The sequence below is a fragment of the Protomyctophum bolini genome (genome assembly GCF_963924005.1).
Source record: "Protomyctophum bolini genome assembly, chromosome: 3".
Classification (NCBI taxonomy): Eukaryota; Metazoa; Chordata; class Actinopteri; order Myctophiformes; family Myctophidae; genus Protomyctophum; species Protomyctophum bolini.
Genome location: NC_137864.1, coordinates 43767760 through 43777089, shown reverse-complemented (window position 1 = coordinate 43777089; position 9330 = coordinate 43767760).

Below are 9330 nucleotides of genomic sequence, written 5' to 3'. Positions count from 1 at the left end.
TGAAAAATAGCAGATCTACAAGCTCATAGCGCGCCACCGAGTGGCGTGCTACGAGCTTGTAGGTCTGCTATTGCTGAAAAATCGTGAAAATGCGGCAAAAATCTTTGAATATATATTCTTTCAGAAGACTTTTTTTTATTTCGACATCAGGTCTAAATGGGTTAAAGTGGCACTATGTCACTTTTTTAAATGAATAATGTAATTTTGTCTAATCTGTATGGTTATGACTCATAAGTAACACAATGTTGTCTCCCTGGTATATGCGTGTGACATCGTCATCATACCCGGAAGTTATGCAGGAACCCATGAAGCCCATGAATCCAAACAGAAAAGTCCTTTCTGATTGCATTAAACAACGTTAAACGACGTTAAACTCACTTTGTCACTCACTTTGCCACTCGATTTGCCATTCACTTTATGCATGCGCATAATACCCTCTATTGAGATATTTACATTGTGTCAAAGCCAAAGGTCATGTCTCACCTACTGTATATAGACACAGATTCAGCTTTAAATCTGTGACTTAATTAACAGAATTGCATCTGTTCCCTTTTCATTTCGTATACATTTGGCAAAATTGCCATTTATTGGTATCAGCATGATCTACGAATAAACAAATAGAACGCCTAACATCAGTCATTCAACAGCTCAAACATGACATCTACTGGTGTCTTCTGAACAGTGCTTCTCAACCAGAACCACCATGAGGGTTCTCAAAACATTGGCATGGTAGAGAAAGTGAAAGAAGACTGAACTAACACCACAAGTGCCAAAATTAAACATGTAGACGCAAAGGCGCAGCTGAAGGAGTGCTAAAACAGTGAAACATGACACTTTTTTTTTTTAATCTTAATTGTCTTTTACGGTTTAATTTCTTTCATACTGTACCTTCTCTTAAACATTCTGTTAGTCAATCTGAGAATCTCATCGTCTGTCTTGAGAGACTATGTTACAGTAGACGTGTTGTAGTAGATGTACAATACTAGAGGAATAGTGCTGTGCTGATCATGTTATTCCTTGTCAAGATTTGATTGAATGCTGAAGATCTGTATTGTGAGAAAACATCTTCTAATAATAAATAAACACATTAGCCTACACTTAGTTGTGTTTTTCTTTGTGTGCAAGCTGATTATTTCTTCTTACTATTGCTCCAAAAATCTCTAACAAATGAAACATAAAACAAACAAATGACTGTTAAAAGGAGCGAAAGTGTAATGCCTTCAAATCTGGTTTGCAACCCATCAGGTCATATAGGCCAGTCTTTATTCTTTGTGGTTTGTGTGTGTCAGCTCTAGACGGATATGTGACAATGGGCTCAGGAAGCCAATGCAGCAGTGGCGGAAAGTTCTTATAACGGCAGGGGGTTCATGCAGCCCCCCCCCCCCCCCCCCCCCCCAGCGGTGAAAAAAAAACGAGTTTTGTTTTTTCGGTTGGTACCAACACCTATCTTGCCCAAGCGCCCCCAACCCCCTAAAGGTATGTGACTACGTGCATGACAACATGACCACTGGGAAGGGAAATTTCAGTGGACAGTGGGTGCATATACTGCATATTGATATATTTTGCCAAAATGCCAGTGGGTTCAGTCGCGCTTTTGCCAAAATGCCAGGGGGTTCAGTCGCGCCTCTGAACCCACGGAGTTTCCGCCACTGCAATGCAGACATTGCTACTATGCATTGTCTATTGTACTATACTAAGCAGAGCAACAATGACAACCTGGCTCTGGATGCCAGCTTTGATATGCAGACTTCAGTCAGTTGCATACATACTGGTAGTCACTGTACGCCTGCAAAATTAATTGACACATACTGTAGGCCTCTGCTGTGTATAGTGCACAACAATTACAATGTCCAGATATTTATCTTTTCATGCAAATGCTTGCATTTATTGCTTACAAATATACACGTTGCATCCAGATAGAAGTTAGAACATCACATTGATCCAATGGTTACAGTCTTGTGTAGCCAGATGATCTCTCTGCCTATTATGATTGTATGAATACGAGAACAGTCTCCCGTAACCTATTCTCGGCCCCATTCAAATCCGGTTGGCCGCAGAACGGCCAGCAGGCCAAATCCAAATCTAAATTTATTCATTCAAAAAAAAGTTACATAGTGCGGCTTTAACCGCAGTAAAACTATGCCTAGACGTAACCTTATTCCTAAACGTAGGTCTGGTGACATCTACAGTAAATGCAATGTAGTAAGAGCTAAAACTAGGTGAAAACAATTCGGAAATGTATGAAATATGCATGCATTACACACATACCCACGCACGCACATTCATTTCTTTCTGGAATACCTTCATGCTTCTGTCTTTCTGGATTCCTTTACGATCGTGGTGTCCTGATCAGCAAACACTTGATGTTTACACGTGTGTGTTCCTGAAACATGAGAACACAGTTAACCTAAATAAGAATCACATGCGTAATGATCATTAATGATTATGATAATGTGTGAGATTTATGATATCAGTATTTAAAAATGTAGCTCGTGTTGTTTGTTTGTTTGTTTGGAGTCTTGTTTACTTTAACATTTTTAGTAGTAAATCCCTGTTTCCTAATTAGGTGAACATTTAGCGAAAGATATTTCCACTATTTCACGGAAAACAAAGTGGTTAAGTCAACTTAAGTGCGCATCTCAAACGCCTCACTTTGGATATGAGAATTGCGTCAAACTGGAAAGAAATTGTATTTTCTTTCTTTTAACATTACTAAAATTATTGTATTGACCAAATACTATTGTATTCTATCTTAAAATACCAATGAACAGATTATGGGGGAATGGAATGTAAACCCACTCACCAGAGCCTACAAGTTGTATGATAATGGTACTGCACTAAGTAGGCTACTCCGGCTTTGACTGAAATTGGAACGGTACTACTACTGTACTAATTATTAAACAGAACATCAGTTAATTAGATTTTTTGCAAACGCTGACATTACTGACATTTACAATGGCAATGCCGTATAACTTTACTGCACATTATTCCAATTCCATTCTGACTAAATCCGTAGGAATAGTAACAAAACATGTGTATGACAATAATATTATTGCATTGTTTTGGGAGAAAAGCAGCAACTATTCTGTACCCATCCACTGTGGTTGTCATACCTCTGTTCCTCAGACAGGTCTCGTCGATGTGGAGTTCAGAGACCATTTCACCCACAGGGTTCTCCACCTTACAGCTGTAGCTGTCATCTCCATCCTGGTCCTTCATCTCCAGAAGCAGAGAGAGGTTGGTGGAGAGGTCAGGGCTGCTGGTGTGGTTGAGTATCTCATCTCCTCTGTACCAGGCCAGGGTCACGTCTCTCCCGTTCTCCACAGAGCACTCCAATGTCAGTGATTGACAGCTGTCGTCCGCTGAAGATGCATTGAATCTGATGTGTGGAGTGGAAACGGGACCTGTAGGAGAGAGAGATGTGTGCATTCTGTAAAAATGAGTATATTCAAAGAAGTCCAAGTCGATTGACTGAATATTGTCATTCTGTCATTCTGAACTTTAGTAAAACCTTAATTGGCTTCTAGAACTCCCTGACCAGGATTTAAGTCAAAATATTGTATGAGGTTATCCTTTGATCCATGAGTGAGTAACCAGAAGTCGTGATTTAAAATAAAAATCCTTTCACTCTCATTGCATGGTGGAACCGTTCTCAAAATCACACTTTTAGCACATAAGGGAATCAAAATATCATAGATTTTATTTTCAATATACGTATAAAAAGAATCGATAGAAAAATAAGTATCAAGACTCCATATTCAGCATCTGTATGGTTTGTGTTTGTTTATGTTCTAAAAGTACTATTACTAGTAGGCCTAGTCTAGTACTATTTAAAGTCATACTGTATGATTGTGACCGACTAGTCACTACCCAGGGCAAGGAAGGACATAAACACAGGGCAGCTTTCTTAAGTAGACGGTTTAGTCCTCTCAGTGCAAGGAATAACACAACATGTGACATGTCACATTTTACACAGGAGAGGCTCTCCGCTGTCCGGGCAGAGGCTATCTCCCGAGTGTTTGTGGAGATGACTGATTTAACCTGTTGTGCCTTGATCAAGTCCATGCACAACAGGTGTGCAGCCACACCCAGCTCTGAGTTCAGTTCTAGTTTGACTCGGGCCAGGTGTGACTGCTTTTAAAATCAGTCACCCTCCATCTCACATACCCCCCTCGTTAAACTGAGGTCCCCAGCCGAAACCTACTGTACCTTGATCTTACAGAAGTAGACCTATATATAGGCAACTATATTTACTCACTGTAGACATTAACTTGGAAACGGTGAGATGAGATTTTGACGGCAACGATCTGTGCATGGTAAAATCCAGTGTCATTGATGTGGAGATCAGTGATGGTGAGAGATCCAGTCTGACCGTCCAGCTGCAGTCTGTCTTGAAATCGCTGAACATACGTTACCACCTTGCCAGCGTTCAGGTTGGCGATTTGCGTGTCAGTGTGAATGTTGACCGCTCCAAATGTCCAAAGTGCCTTGATGCTCCTCTGGACAGTAATTCCAGTCTCTAATGTGATTTTAGTTCCTTCTCTTCCAACCAACGTCATCGCCCCTTTCCCTTTGACTGCCCACACAGAGTTTAGCAGAGCTGAGAGAATTGGAATTGGTTGAAATTAGTTTAATGTTTTCCACAAAACTTCATATTGTTGAAGAGCAAAAGTAGATGTTTTTTTATATTAACTGTCTTGAGGAATCAAGTTGCTAGTCAGGTCATTGCAGTAGGTCACTGAAGGTTAAAATGGAATTGGAGCGGAAAAGATCAGATTTCCTACATCCTTGGGATTTGTCTTACAAGGCAGAAGAACCTATTATTTAGTTGTTGATTAATAAAGTATTTGTTTCTATTGTAAATTAGTTTGGAACAACCTATTCTGAAACCCAACACCCCCTGTCAAATAAATACAGTGCACACAGTTTCCTTAACCACCTAAATGACTTGGACTTCATTTATAAGAAGTTGAGGTTCAGAATGTGAAAGAGGAAATCACCTTTACTTTGTCTAACTATGTGCCATTGTTAATGTTTGCCACATAATCTTAAGACTTCCATGGATCAATGAAAGGCATAATATTTCCTCTTCAAAATAACGATATATTCATCCTGTGAATAAGAAAATATCTCATACTGTGGATTTAAGTAGCCTACTGCTGTCAAATATTGCTTGCAAAGTAGTTCACTGAATCAAGTGATTGATCCTATCATAGGCCTAAACTATTTATTGAAGTAGTAGCCTATAGTGCATATTTGTAAGTCTCTAAATGTTATGATGAAATGAACCCTATTGTAAACAAGTATGGTGTCGTCCACAGTTAACAGTTTTGTATTGAGTTGTGCTTGAAATGTACTGTAATTCTCTGTTAATAAATACTAAAATCAATCAAAGAAAACAAAATGTCATAATTTACAACTGGACTCTAAAACTGTGTTTTTAAAAAAGGATATAAAGTATAGGCTAAGCAGCTCACCTGCCGTGAAATAAATGATACGTCTCATTCTTGTAGAGTGATGTGCCTTCACTCACTGCTGTCTGCTGTCCTAACTACCTGGTGGAGTATCAAACTCTCTTTCTCTTTCTCACTTGCCCCCACTCACTCTCCTTGCCCAAGTTAAACAACAATGTAATTGCACACACTGTCACGTAGTTAAATGTTCCACTTTATAAGACAATAATGTGCTACCTGCTGCTAGTGACTTGTACTAACTTATACACCTATTATTTTAGTTTGCTGTGCTTGATCTTTGGTTTGGGCTTACAGCGGTCTACTCAGGGGCATGCATGCAGTATGTCGCCTAAGTAGACCAGTAAGACCACCTGCAGCAAAACTAGATCAGACACAGCAACACACCACTGGATGGCACTGCTGAGCAGTGTCACACACACACACACACACACACACACACACACACACACACACACACACACACACACACACACACACACACACACACACACACACACACACACACACACACACACACACACACACACACACACACACACACACACACACACACACACACACAAGGGAGATTGAGGGCTTGTGCAGCACAGTACAGTAATCTCCCACTTTACATTTGTTCTTACATAATGTGCATGGTGATTGCCATGGGCACACTTCCCTAACATTGCTCCTGCTTTGATGTATAGCAAATGTTGGTTCTCTTGCTTTTTAGTTTATTAGCAAATTTCGTTGCTTAGTTTTTATAAATGAGCCTTTATTGGTTGCGTTATTAGATGTTCCTGTTCTCCCTGAGCTTCTTCGGTAGTGGATACTGACTGTAGTTATGAGCGTTGCATGTTTGTCCTGTTATTGTTTTGTATTTATTGTTACTGGCAGAGCTGTGTCACTTATTTTCTCTTGGCCAGTTCACACTTGTAAAAGAGTGAGTCTCAATGTGGTTTTTACTGGTTAAATAAAGGTTAAAAAAGGGACTTGAACACACAACGCGCACAAATGATGAATTTAATTACCAACACCTGTGGACATCGGTCCAGTCCGTGGACGTCACGTCATGCATTCATATTCAGCTTCATTCTGTGAATACAGTAGTCAGAGTAGTGAATGGATTATGTCCACGTTTCAACCACTGTGTTTGTGAATTAAGCTTCACAACTGATTTATTTAATTTACAGTACATGTGGAGCTTGACCCAGTGTGCTGATCTTGCCATGCGAGCCACTGTGAACTAAGCGTCATAGATGATTTATTTAATACATGATGTTTCGAACGAAGCGGGGATCGAACTGACGGCCTTGGTCGAAGCGGGGATCGAACTGGCGGCCTAGGTCGAAGCAGGGATCAAACTGGCGGACTTGGTTGAAGTGGGGATCGAACTGGCGACCTTGGTCGAAGCGGGGATCGAACTGGCGGCCTTGGTTGAAGTGGGGATCGAACTGGCGGCCTAGGTCGAAGCGGGGATCGAACTGGCGGCCTTGGTTGAAGTGGGGATCGAACTGGCGACCTTGTGATCCATACCTGCCCCTTCTCAGAAACTACAGTTTGAAACATTTCGGTGCTTGAAAATATTTGGATAAATAATTGCTTCCAGCAGGATTTTACATGAAGCTGAATTAGATTTGCATTCATTCCTTTGTTTTATCTCAGGATTTCTCTATTTTTCCCTTCTTTCTTCTCTTCTCCTTCTCCCCCCTTCTTTTTCCTTCTTCTCCCCCTCTTACAGTCACATGTTCCTGGACCGCTAGGCCAGCGTCAGACAGTAAGGAGGCTTCATTAACTGACGGTACTGACCATTCATAGAAGGAGGGCTTCATTAACTGACCATTCACAGAAGGAGGGCTTCATTAACTGACCATTCACGGAAGGAGGGCTTCATTAACTGACCATTCACGGAAGGAGGGCTTCATTAACTGACCATTCACGGAAGGAGGCTTCATTAACTGACCATTCACAGAAGGAGAGCTTCATTAACTGACCATTCACGGAAGGAGAGCTTCATTAACTGACCATTCACAGAAGGAGGCTCTTCATTTATTGACCATTTACGGAAGGAGGGCTTCATTGACTGACCATTCACGGAAGGAGGGCTTCATTACCTGACCATTCACAGAAGGAGGCTCTTCATTTATTGACCATTTACGGAGCTCCCGGCTTCTACAATGGAATAGCCCTCAGATTCCTATCTGCTCAAGATTCTACTTGCAGGTGGAACTGGTTACAGAAAAACAGTCCTACTACTGGCCTATTTGCCAATATTGTGAAACAATCGAATAAACAAACAGATTACCTTTTCTTTAAGACTAAAAGAGCTGGGTGATAGAAGATGGGGGAAATGGATAGATTGGAGCAGATCTATAATTAATATGGGTTGCATCCTCTCAATTGTATTGTATCTCAAATCCTGTAAAATATGTTTTTGTTAATTGGTACGGTACGTCCCATGACCTCTTTATTTTACTTTTTATTTTTTTGTTCACCTGTGGGTGTTCTTGTGTAGGCCTACTCTTTGTCTTACAACACACACACACACACACACACACACATGGTACACAAGGTATGGCATTTTTATTGCACGACATGGTGGTTTGACCTCTCTTTCTCTCTTCCCCCACCCACCTCATTCTCTCTTCTTCTCCCTCGAGTCTTTCTTCTAACTGTTGTCTTCACCTCCTCAGTCACTCACTACTGTATAGTCATCTCTCCACTTGCTCTCTGACACCGTCTGCAATCTGCATAGCGGCCTCCATAAACTAAAGCCAACAATCAAGCCATCAGGTGAGGTTTACATTTGTATTTCTTCCAGATTTTGTTGCTTGAATATTATATAACTGATATACAAGCTCACAATGCATCTACTGAGCATTAAGAGCTGGTAGATCTGCTATTTTCACCTCGCAACATCGTGGCACGACCTCCCTGATCATTTGTCTTCCCGCTTATTTTCCACCTCCTCCTTTCATTTGCCGCTCAAATGTCTGCCATCCTGCCATCGAACTGTCCATCTATTTTCTCTCCTCTGTCCACCTTTACTCCTCCTCAGCCTGCCAAGTGCTTTAGTCCTTTCCCATCATTTTCCACCTTCCCACCAAAGTAGTACGTTTCTTGTCATTAAGAATGTCCCTTTATGTCTTTGTCTCAGACTCAGTCTGTCCCTGTTGGCATGTGGTCGACCTTACTAACGCCTGTATCTCACTACTGAATTGAGGTTTATTCTGCGTTTGTAATACATCATTCTGGACCTCCTGTCTTAAAGAATTCACATTTATATTGACTGTCAGTCAGTGGAGATGTTTTGTGTCCTGTCATCTCTATATACTGGCCTGTAACGTTGTTCATCACAAGAGAATACAACGGTGAATACTACATTGATATTTACATTTCTAATTACTATTCTTCTTCCTAACTCAGTCTCTACTGTTCACCAGAAGAACACGTGGGAATTACTGATGAACAACTAAAAACACATTTCAGATTTCAGGGTTGTCAAACAAGAACTATGATGAATTGAAACCGAATGACTGCACACCAGCCAGCTACTGACAGATTACTAGACAGTATAATGATTCGTGTTAATGGGAACACTTTGCTACGATTTGCACTACACATACTAAATTGTTTCATTCAATACCTATACATTTAAATGATTGTTACTCACTCCAGCCATAAAGAGCTATAGCACATTTGAATTGAGTGAAATATACTGGTAATATATAAGGTTTGACTTTGAAGGAATGAGATTGTTTCATGTTTGGTGATTTTTTTTATGGTGGCACTTGTTTCCTGCTCACTGACAGGTGTGGGTTGTGCAGAAGAGCCACAGGGCGCTGCAAACACACGGGGGATGAACAGTGAGCGCTAC